Source organism: Pagrus major, chromosome 21, assembly GCF_040436345.1.
Source record: "Pagrus major chromosome 21, Pma_NU_1.0".
In the NCBI taxonomy this organism is placed as follows: Eukaryota; Metazoa; Chordata; class Actinopteri; order Spariformes; family Sparidae; genus Pagrus; species Pagrus major.
The window spans coordinates 28,647,336-28,659,700 of record NC_133235.1 but is presented as its reverse complement, the minus strand read 5'-3'; the positions used below and the strand labels follow the sequence as shown (position 1 = coordinate 28,659,700).

Genomic DNA, 12,365 nt, shown 5'->3' with positions numbered 1-12,365 from the left:
AGATTAATGACAGTGAAGCTGTACAATATCCAAATCTTGTGGCCTGCTGGTGTCAGTTGCATTTCATGTGTATCCTGCCTACGCTATAGTTCCACTTCCACATACTTTCTTGACACACAACGCTTATAAATCTTACCTTGCGAAATACGTTCCGATTGCATCTCCGGTCTTCTGCTACACCTGTCTGTCACTCTTTCATCGGTTAGGCACCCGATTCCTGCCTCAACCACCTTATAAAGGCGGTTGAACTGTGACAATCGCTAAACCTGCTCCCCTCAGGAAGCCACTACCTGAAACATTTGAGCATTTTTCTCCTCAGCATGATGAATCTGTAAATACAAAGCAGATTAGGACTCAAGGAAACATTTAAAGACAATGGGCCTACTTTTCCTTTCCTGAGTGCAAACCAGCTCTGTTTGGAAATCTCACCAATTAAACAAGGTGGAGCGTGGTGACTCCATATTAGATCATCGGTAGGGCCTGACAGCATTCCTGAGGATGTGCAGGATCATTGTAGGAGAAAACAAAAGCCGAGAGTCAGACAGCACTAATCCGAAAAAACAATACTTTTTTTTTTAAAGTAGAGGACGATGTGAGGGGCGAGGATGTGATTCAGCGGGATGCCAATACTGAGAATTAACAACTCAAAGTCTGCTGTCAGCTTCATTTCAAAGCTGACCTCAAAAATACAGGATAACAAATGACTTAGTACCGAGTAGACAGAATTATAACACTCAAACAAACTTCACCCTCTATATTTTTTTCGCAACTTCAGGTGGTGATTAAAGGAAAGTAAGCTGCGGTGCACACACTGCGCAGCACGCAGACACAAGCGTCTGTCTGGGGCTTAATCCATATTTGCACAGAGAGCGTTTTTCACATGTCACTCCCATATAATTACGCTGCTAAGTGTTTCAGAAGGGAGACAGGGGAGGAGATCTGGGTGGTCTCTTGACTTCCTCACTCCCTCCAGCACATCGACCGGAGACCTGTGATTCACCGTCATTAGCATTCCACCACACCAAACTACCGGGGATGTGAGCGAGGAGCAGCCACAACGTCTCCATGTCTGACCCCCTAAATTAACTGTTGGATTATAACAACGTCATCGGTTTTCCTTTATGACAGATTAGATTGTTTGCTTTGATAATATCATTTTATAATAGTATTTCCTTCACCCAAAGTGAGTTATCCCTCAATGTCTTGTGTTAAATATGTTGCACTACGGCACAATTCCTTAATTTTTGAATAATTCTGTTGTTGTGGTTACAAATCAGTAATAATCAAATTGCTTGGACCTCAGATCACTTCTACGGTAGTATGTCCTGCTGGTTTCATTGCACCTGGTTTCATATCCATACTGCACATGCATAAAGACCAACCCAATCACCAGAATAAGTGTTGGATGTACATTTCTGCAAACCATGGATATGCTGAAACTTTACTTTGATATGAAGTTATGTACAGTGGTGGACTCAGGATGTTTGAGGGGGCAGGGGTGAAAAATAAAAGGGCACCAGCTGTATGCAATGGGGCACCAGCATGCAGACAGTCATGCTTGAACTGGAACAGCATCCTTGAGTTTTATCTATCATAGGGGCATCCAAGAGGGAACTTTCGCATTGTTTTTTCAAACATGGGGAGCACCGGGGGGTGATCGCCATTAACACAGCCTCACGTGTTGTTGAAAACGTTCAGTGGTTCCACACTTTCAAATTTGAAACGCCATCATGAACGCCATCCCCTCCACCCCCACGACATGAAAGTCAGTTAATGTTAACGTGATATGAGACATATTGCATAATGTTGATATGACAGGTATAAAAGGTACAAATTTAATGAATCATTTGTTTGCAGAAATGCCCCTGCTCACATTTTCTTCTGCCGACTGAGATGATACAAACCTGCAGTTATGTATGTATGCAACCAGAAAATGCCAATATTGTTCATTTTGGTGACCAAATATATCAAGTTTGCAGCTTGTAGCTTGTAGTCATGCAACTAATTGGCAGCCTGACATTTTTATAACACCATTAAACCTTTTAGGGAGGTCAAAGTGGACTAAACTGTGCACGTTATCTACCTATCTACCTATCTATCTATCTATCTATATATCTATCTATGTACCTACCTACCTACCTATCTTACCTGCCAAAGCTCCCAGTAACGTTGGATTGTTGGGGCTACATTTGGTTTTTGGTTACGTCTTGGTTACAGATAACTGTTTCTTTCAACGACTTCCAGGTGTGTTGAAGGTCTTTACTGAATAAGTGAATAAGAGTTCTTTAAGTGCTGTTATGTTTTAAACTTTAACTTTTCAATTTAAATTAAGCTCAGCTAGATTTTAGTATTTAAACTTGCTCAATGTTCGGACACTCAATTCACATCAATTTGCTATTTTACAGGCTTATATCCTGTCAGGTTTTGGATATGTTTATGCTGGATGGAGAAATGGAAGTTTCCTTACTTAGTCACCTACCAAGATGGATCATAGTTCAGGTGATGAGAATACAATGTCAGCTTCTTCCTGCTGCGCCGACAGACATCCAACACTGAAAGAGGTTACAGCAAAAAAATCCCAGCTGGGACACAGACATCCTCCTCGTGACCTCCTCCTGCTGCTCACCAGCAGGTGCCTCGCTGTTAAATAACCGTATGACAAAACGTTTTCAGCCTTGTCAATCAGAATGCCCGCCAAATAAATAATATGCACGGTAGCTCTGCGTGCCAGGTCACTGTCAGGACGATTATTCCCTTATTGAGTTCATCAAGTAAGTGAGGCCAAGTCCAGTCGCACAAAATTAAAGTTAGACTCTTTCTACCTCAGCTCCTGTTTCCTGTTTTGGCACTTATCTGTCATCCGTGATCATTTATGGTTTTGTGCTTGGACAGAGTACTTGGACTCTTTCGCTGCGTGTCCTGTGAATGATCTGGGGATTTAAGTTCTGTGTCACTCATTATTAAGTTGCTCTGGAAAAGAGCATCAGCTTAATTCCTCACATGCGATGCAAAATGTAGCCTTGGCTACCTTGCTAGCTGTCTGCCCAGATGCTTTAGCCTGGAGCCATATTGACTCCTGCCTGAGTACCGGTCAGCATGGCCGCAGGCGCTGTTCGCGCCAGCTCATGCCTGAGCCTGCACAGCAGAGACATCAGACTACAAAGTCAGGCTCACTTCTGATTGGATGAGACCAGGGCCAAAAACTCAGACGAGGCCCCCAGGGACCCACAAGGCTATGTTGTAGTACCTCACTCATGCTCTCAATAACCCTATCTGCTGCTGTTCCTGAATACTGATTTCATATTGATTGACTCAAATCCACAGCTGCAGCCCTAGATGACTGTGACGGATTGGTTTTATTATGTTATTTAAAAAAAAAATGTACATAGAAGACACAAAATGTACACAATACATTGTAAATTTGCACATTAATTGTTTAAAAAAGGAGGATGAAGTGCAGGAATAGCAGTTAATTTGCCACTTTATTTGAATTCACTCGACTGACAAAAACTGCGTGCGAGGTGGATGCTTGTCGACATGAGTGGATTAGTTTGAAGAGCTACAACCACAAAAAATCTCCTCCTTCGAGCCGGATTTGAACCAGCGACCTAAGGATTACAGCATTGCTCCTCTACAGTCCTCCGCTCTACCAACTGAGCTATCGAAGGGATGAACTCCCCCTTACTCTGATCCAGTGTGTAGAAAAAGAGCCTGAGTATAGCAGCGATACCTTTGGGAACTATTGTAACAGGACATTATGAAAATTAAACATCATTGAAAGAAGACACATAAAAAATGCTGCCACTAACACATTTACAGCAGAAGTTTACAGCTCTGAAATCACGGGAACCAATTGATCTGTGATAGCCTGATATTGATTAGCTTCCTCTCCCTGCCTGTGTGTTACTCAGGGTCTAGTTTCCATCGTGTTTTTTACAGACAACACGTCACTGACTTCACTTCCATGCCTTGTTGTAGCAATGACGCAATGCCCTCGCTGACAGTGTGGAAACGCTCGGTCAGGTGGACGCCTGCCAATACGAGCGCTTCAGCTCGTCGTATTTGTCAGACACAGTCTCTGTTAAGAGCTACACCCATAAAAGCCCTTCAACATCGAGCATTTCAACTGATACAGGCTGTTACTGATGTTGATACGTGAGAATAATAGATTCCAACTCATACTGGATTTTTCAGGCTGATATTAAAGTCAATATATGAGTATTTTACAATCTGAAAACTATACACCAAACATAAACACGCATCATCAACATGTTTTTTAGAAAGATGTATCATCTTAAACTTTATTGTCAAAGGGGACAGTAACATGTAACAGTAAACATTTAAAAACACAACAAAACACAAAGTCACGTATGAATGTTGTCTATAAAACATTTAGAAAAAGAATCTACTGTTTTGCAAGTTATTTGTGTGTCATAACATCATGTTTCAATTGTGTATTTTTCTGTCACACGGTCACTGACGTGATAGAAATGCTCTGTAAAGTAGATGCACACCAAGCAAAGTGTGTTTGCTCTGTTTAGAGTACTGCATCTGTGACATATACGTCCACAAAAACTTCCTCCTTCGAGCCGGATTTGAACCAGCGACCTAAGGATCTCAGCAATGCTCTCCTACAGTCCTCCGCTCTACCAACTGAGCTATCGAAGGGGTATGTGTGGGCACTGAAATGAACAGGCCAGTTCAATAAACATAGAACACAACTTTATCAAATTTAAACCCCAAAAACAGGCTAAAAAAAATCAGCTTACTGATGTTTTATGTCCACACTTTGAAAATGTGTACCAGTGCTAAACCTATGAACGGACATCATTCAGTCATACACATGCATCCATAACAGGTACACACAAACATGCACAATTACTCATCATATCATCCTAAATCATAAAAAGCTGCAGAGGGAAGGAACACCCCGATCATACACTGGTTTCATCAATGGAAAAATTCAATTCAATTCTGCTCTGGGAACAGAAACGGGGGAAAAACACCATACATCAGGTTCAATTTGGGGGAAATTTGTTTAAACTGATACTTTTGGCAACAAGAGTATTTTCATTTTATGGACTGGTGCAACCTAAAAAAACAGTGCACTTGTATTTGAAGTTATATGTGCACACTGAGTGAGATATTCATTAATAATGGGGAAATATAAGGGACAACCTGAGAGTTTAAACTGTGAAGATAAAGTGCAGAACGGGTGTCTCATGCTGCTTCGTGTCATTAAAATGTAAACGTTTGTTAAAACCTGATCTGTTGTTCTGTATTCATGTCCTCTGCCCCTCTGTTGCAGCGTGCTTGAGCAAAGCCGCCGTGTCTTGACTTGACTTACCCTGTGAATGAATCGTGGCCCAGCTGTTGACTAATAGTCCACATTCACCACTAAGAAAACACCATGTCACCACTCCCTGTGTCCAGAGTGTGGGTGGTGGGAGCAGGGAGGGGCTGGCTGAGTAAATAGGATGGGGGGTTGGGGGCAAAGCAGGAGTTGTAGCAGTGTATTGTTTGACTGACAGTGGGACAGCGAGGGGGAACGGGTGGTCCTGGCCCTGGGGGACAATGCCTGAAAACACGCTGCCTCTCGGCTAAGCCCCCTTTGTGTGGCAGGGTGGGAAACCCCTTTACAAATAGCCATCACTGGCATGATTCATGCCTTTATCATGACTTGGGAAACTGCTCAGTGGAAAACATGGCATGGTCTGAGATGTCATATTGTTTTGCTCCGTCAGAGATACTAACAGGGCGTTTTTATGTGATTATCTCAGGAGGACGTTGAAACGTCCAGCGGTGTTACAGAGCAAACTGGGGTTTGTGCTGCAGATGTAAGATTGTACACGCCAAAACAATCCCCTTCTATAACAAGCGTAGCATTTCTGTAATCTACAGATGTTTGCTAGTATAAAACAGCAAAGAGCTTGAAGTGAGTGTAAAAAACATTCTGCATATACAAAAAACTATCTGAAAAAAGACTTGATATAAGCAATGAAACTTCAGAAACTCAAGATTAAAGTGACTGACATGAGATTATCATGCTTTATTTAAACTCAAAGATATATTTGCAATTTTTAAAGTATTTTAAATTTTAGATTTCATCACCCTACAAAAAAATATGTGACTTTTGATATGTGATATTTTCCCTATGAGTGGTTTGGGGATGTTTTCAATGTGGACTATCAACTTATTAGTTAATAAAGTTTAAAGTAGGGAAATATGTCAAGTAGGATGCAGATGAGAACATCTCTATCAACAAAAAACTGAAGTAGGCCTGGAACAGGACTTCTTTTAAATGCCCAAAAAAAACCCAAAATCAAAACATGGCTCCATACAGCCCGTCCAGTGTAACCCAGTTTTCTGAAAGCCTCGAGACCCAAACTTAATTTACACTCTTGACTCACAGTCAAGCTCATTAACACACCTCCGATGGCTAACACTAATAGCTTAGCGGCTAGAATTAAGATTTCAGCTTTCAAAAGAGTGTAAATAACGTCTTTTCAAATCAATTTGGGATCTCAGGGGTTTTCAGAGCCTTGGATTACACCGAACGAGCTGTATGGAGCCAATTTATGTTTTTTTCTGTTATTTTAAGTCCCCATCTACTAACACATCTGTTTAGGAGAACATTGCATTTCTGTATTGCCCAAAAAGTTTTGTGGACTATGAAACTTTAAGTATCCTATGTAAAGCTATATTAGCTGTATTGAACTTGCTCCAACAGGCATACGGTCATCCATATTTGAACCCTCCAAGGTTAAAATGATCCAAAGGTTATTCTGAAAAAAGGGCAATAATAATAAAGAGGAAATTAAATGTCCAACCATGTGCTGCTAACTTTGGGATTATTACATAAGAGCGCAGATGGGAGAACAATCTAGAAATTGAAGTTACAAAATCATAACTTTCTGTTTAATATCCTTAAATGTTGTAAAAATGTACCCTCACTCTCATTTACTTAACATCCTTTGACTTGTCAAACTGTTTCTGTTTTAACGGTCAGTGTAGGATCGTTAGTCCTAAAGGCTCCAATAAACAAACTACTCATCTATTTTTTTGTTTTTTGTTTTTTTGTTAACGTCACCTAAATGGACTAACAATGTGAAACTCAATCCAGGGCTTTAGGAGGAACACACCTCCTGAAGTAGAGGCTGTTTATTCAGAAGCTTAGGATTGTATTCAGTGAGGATCTGCGAGGAGGGGGGAAAAACACGTCGGAGTATCTGCTTACATTCGGCCCAATTAACAATACAATGGCGCTGGGATTTGCAAAGAATCAAGTCTGCCTATTTGTCAGCAAACATCTGTTAATTATTTGTGTAAATTGGGTCCCCAACAATAATTATCACCTACAATTAGGTCAGGTGAAGACGGGGAAAAGGAACTGTCATTAATTGTGTTTAAAAAGCTGACAACACCAATTAGCCGCTAGATTCGTCCCCGCTGCCACCCAGAGAGTGCTCCCTCTCTCTCCCTGTTGTGGAGATGAAACCCATTACGCTTCCTCCAATACACAGAGCGCCCAGTCATACTGGTTCAGCTAGTCGCCCATTCAGCTCCGGCACACAGAAAACACACAGAGCTGTAATGTAATCTGGCATGAGGTCATGAAATTTGCGGGGGCAAATCGTTTGCAGCGTTGGGAAATGACACAGAGGGACGGGCAGCGATAGTGAGCAAGATATGCAGATCACCTCTGGGAGTGCAAAATGAAGTAGCGTTTGGGAGGTCGGTGTGTGTTCTTAAGTAGCCGCTGAAGTGTCCTTGAGCAGGACTGCAACATTTTAGCTGCTTAGTCATTGAATGCTGCCCTGATAAGACAGAAGGAAAGAACAAAACACACACACACACACACATACATTCATGGATCTCAACAACAACAGGTGCAGATTCAAATCCAAACCTCGAGGACTAAAGAGCAGGTCACTGAGAGCCTCAACTGTGTCGGCCATTTTACATTTGAAATTTGAAGGCTTCATACACATCATATCAACATTTCTAGATTACATATCATGTTTACATTAAATGTAGGCTATATGAGTGGACTTTCAAGGCAGAAGGTGGAGCAGAAAGCTGGTGAGCTAAGTGAGAGGGCTGCCAAGCCAGAGACCACTGTTCAAGACTGTGTTTCAGCATTCATAAGAATATAACCACTGGATATTTTTAACAATGTCGGGACATTTTCCTGCCATGCTTGTGGCAAAAAAACAAATATTTAACGAATCATCTGGACATTTTCTAGCCACATTTGTGGCAACAGAATCAGATATTTTTGACGAGACGTTTAGCCAAGAAACTATCTTTTCCTTCCTCGTGCCTAAACCCAACCAGAACATAATGAAACAAAACGTCGACACTTAAAGAAGTGTCAGATTTCTACATATTTGTGGTTTGCAGAAACGTACATTGCCAGCATTTATTCTGGCGACTGGTTTTTCCTGTGTTTAGGAGGTAAGAAACTTGCAAACCTTGGCAGCAAGTAAGAGTGGGCAGACTTTCTGATTCATCATACCCTGAACAGGAGTGTCAGTAAAATTCCCAGCGTAACAGGATGTAAAGCAGGCTGAGCTCAGGGGATTTCAAGTTGACTTTAAAGTGAAGGAATAAATAAAGCAGTCTTCCTGTTTACAAATGAAAGGTTCATTAAAATGACCCCGGTGCTCAATTACACAGTCTGTTAACTTCTCTGAGGAGAAAAACCTCTTCAGCTGATAAATGTGTCACTATGTTCACCAGCTGCTCTCTATATCTTTGCCTGTCTGCTGTTTGGTCCTGGGCAGGTAGTGTACAGTTGGTTTGTCAGAATATTTTCCAGCTGTGTTTGTGGCATTTTATACCCAAAAAGTTATTTTCCTAACCCTAACCCAGTAGTTTTTGTGCCTAAAATCACAGCTTTGTCACCACATAAAAATTGGAAATGAACCTAAAGAAACGTAGAGCTGTGTGAAGTTATGCTGCTTTAACCTTCTTACTGTTTTGCTTGGCGGGAATGCCTTGCTGAAGGACACTGCAACAGTCACTTCTGAAGGAGAAGAAACTTCCACTCCCAGACTTTCCCAACCGGTCTGCAGGTCTGAACTCGTGACTTTAACCTGTAACATTTATCTATATGGATGTCAGAGTTGTTGTTAAGTGCTCCGCTGCCCAAGCACAGATTGTTTGTTTGTAATCTCAGCATTGACTAGCCTATACAGAACATGATGTCATGACAGTATAGGCTACTGTATGTTCAGCCTATTTCATCTAATAGAAACTCATAGTTTGTTTTCTTAAGCACAATGATGAGTTGAAGCAAAGAACCTCAGGTGAATCACAACTTTGATAACTGTAATTTTCTTAATTGCATCATAATTCATGAGTCAGTTTTCTTGTCGATTGTGAACGACACGCCTCTGTGATGAAATACTGGCCGATTATTAGTTCTCGTTTTATCACTACGCCAGCACAGTCGATGCTTTTGTATCAAGAGAACTCAAAAGTGTTCAAAAGTTCACTGCAGGTGAACATTTATTAGGTAATATTATACATTTTCATCTTTATCTCAGTATGAAGCAGGTCCTACTACATGTTGAAAAGCTGCAGCTTAAATGTTTTTGAAACCAAACTCAAATGTAGCCTAAATAAATTAACCTGGACGTCCTTTGACCTGCAAATCAGAAAATCAAGTCTTATCAGGCTGACGATGTTTCCAGACAGCCTATCCGGAAGATGAGCTGCAAATTTAGTTTGCATATGCTGAATGTAAAACAGATTACTTGTTGTATGACCTTCAATTTTCCTGCATTTGATGAACCCCTCAGTGCAAGCTCCCTCCTCTGCTGCTAAGCACTGAGTGGAAGGGTTGTTTTTTTTCCTGAGCTTGACGGATCAGATTTTGCACCAACAAGGTGCCAATAAAAACAAAAAGCAGAGAGACGTGAATTTACGATGATGTTTATTTTGATAGGATCGTTTGCTTGAACATTAAAAACTAGATGGAGTCAATGTTTGGATCCAAAAAAACCTCCAACATTGCAACAGAGAATCCATTCTTCTCTGTCACAATCGAGTAAAAAGTGAGAGGAGAAAAATCCACACTATTACACATGCATAATACCTACAGGCATATCAGTTATTGAGCTGCACTGAAAACGCCTCAAAAATAAATAAAACAATGAGCTAAATTGGATATCACTCCATTGTACGGATGCAGCTAATTCAACAAATTAACAAATGAGCCAAAACACGGCACAATGCTGCGAACCGAGTTAATTTTCATTAAATGATAACACATTCCAGCCAATTCAGGTTTTTTTTTTATTATTTGCGTATTCATAAATTCCGGGCACGGGCGCATGAACCTCAACCTTTGTTAATATGAATATATTGTGAGGCATTTGCATAATCCACTTCATAATCCACTGCAGCACTCGGCGGTAACAAAGATAAGGAGGGGTAGCCACTGTTTCTCCTGGGAACGCTACACAGATAAACGGAGAAAAAGAGACCCACTTTCTGCTCCTATTATGAGATAAAAAAAAATAAAAAAATAGAAAAAAAAGGAAGAAGAGGCTTTGCAAAGTTTTCCCTTTCCAATGCATTTCCCCTTTTAGAGACAGATGGCGGTGGAATATCATTATTTGTGTGTTGAAACTGAAATTTACTGAATTTCCTCAGAGAAGAGGTGCATGGGTTATTTATGTATCCGCCACAGACGCAGCATGCTGATTTTTATGTACCCCCGCTGCTGCTTGAATCAGACGCTGAAATGTTTTCTCGTGGAAAATGTTTGTCGCACAAAAAAAAAAATGGAAAAAAAACTCGCGTTGTGCAGCGGGGAAGGAATCACAGGCGACAAATGAGCAAACAGAGAGCAAAAACTCCCGGCTCGTCCTGACATCACTAATGAGAACCCTTTTAGCTTCAATATGGGTGGAAAAAATTTGTGTGCCTGCACCTGTGTGTGTGTGTGTGTGTGTGTGTGTGTGTGTGTGTGTGTGTGTGTGTGTGTGTGTGTGTGTGTGTGTGTGTGTGTGTGTGTGTGCCGTGACTGAGGCAGTGAAAAGCTCTCTTAAGTCCCCCAATCTTTCCAAATTGGCCTCTGGGATGACGCCACCACACAACTACATCCATCCCCGCTGTGCTGCATGCATTCCTGGTGGGTGTGTGTGTGTGTCTCTGCATGTGTGTGTGTGTGTGTGCGTGTGTGTGTGTGTTTGGACAATGGCAACACTTCCTTTTTGGCCTAATAGGCAGGGAGCCCCAGCCATTGTGGCCTGATTAGGGCTCCCATTCAAGCTCTCTGGGATTTCTAATTGCGAGGCCTTGTGCGGCGAACTCCCCCTCACTTCCCACCCCGCTACACTCCCCTCACGACTACTGTAAGACTTAATGAGACACAATTACTGCCCCCTAGGAGTCCTACAGCGAGCCAATCACAAAGAGAGACAAAGACCCCCAGTGAATGGCCACTCAGCGGAAAAAGAGACAGAAAGAGGGAGCAGGGAGGGAGAGGAGAATCACAAGCCCTATTTGTCCAGAAAAAGCACAGAGAGGAGCCTTTTTTGGGAGAAATATAAATGTTTTTATTTAATGCCGGCTCATAATTAGGCCCCTGAGAGGGAAAGGGAGAGCCAAAGGAGTGGAGAGGGCGGGGAGTTCAATAGGGAAAAAGGGCCTGTAGGTACAAAAGACGAAGAATGACATGTTAGACTTGCAGAGGAGGAGGAGGAGGAGGAGAGAGGAGGAGGAGGAGGTGGAGGAGGGAGGGAAAAGGAGAAAAGAAGAGGGGACAAATAGATACTGAGGTGAAAAAACACAGAGGCAGAAAAAAAGAGAACAAAACCAAGTGGAAAAACTTGACAGGACTTTCTTCTTTTCTTCTCTTTTTTCAGCTTTCTAAGCCTATTTGGCGTGGGAAATGGCCCGACATTGAGTGATGCGTGCCAGGCGGAGTGAAAAGCCGAGGCAGCCGCTGTGTTTCGCAGGTCTGGCACTTCACGTTTGGCTCAAGAGGTGAAATATTCCTCGATTTTGAGGAGTCCTTCTGCCAAAACTGTGTGGGAAGCAATATAACGGGGACTACAAGAGTTTGGATTTAGAAAAGGGCTGCAATAAAAAGGGGAGAAAGGCACGGTTTGCAGACAGCTCTTGACTGTATGGGAACATTTACGGTATTATTCCTCTAGAATGGTAGAGATATTATGTCGAGCAGTCACGTCAGGGGGATTTTGAAGCGTTCTCATTTGAAAGGGGGAGTTTATTGTGAAAGCTGAGCGCAGACAAGCAATATCTGGGACAACAGATATCACTGGCCGAATAAAAAGCCTACACGTCAATCAGTTCTCTTGAGAAACGCTGCATTCTTGGAATTCATCGTG

General features: G+C 41.9%; 2 non-coding genes across 2 annotated transcripts; both read right to left on the bottom strand.

Annotated features, from left to right (window-relative positions):
* Positions 1–3,580: 3,580 nt before the first annotated feature.
* On the bottom strand, positions 3,581–3,668 carry trnay-gua (transfer RNA tyrosine (anticodon GUA)). Its single transcript is given in 2 exon segments — positions 3,581–3,616; positions 3,632–3,668. It is a non-coding gene; the product is annotated as a tRNA-Tyr (tRNA).
* A 912-nt stretch (positions 3,669–4,580) lies between these two features.
* Positions 4,581–4,668, bottom strand: trnay-gua (transfer RNA tyrosine (anticodon GUA)). Its single transcript is given in 2 exon segments — positions 4,581–4,616; positions 4,632–4,668. It is a non-coding gene; the product is annotated as a tRNA-Tyr (tRNA).
* Between the last annotated feature and the right edge of the window lie 7,697 nt (positions 4,669–12,365).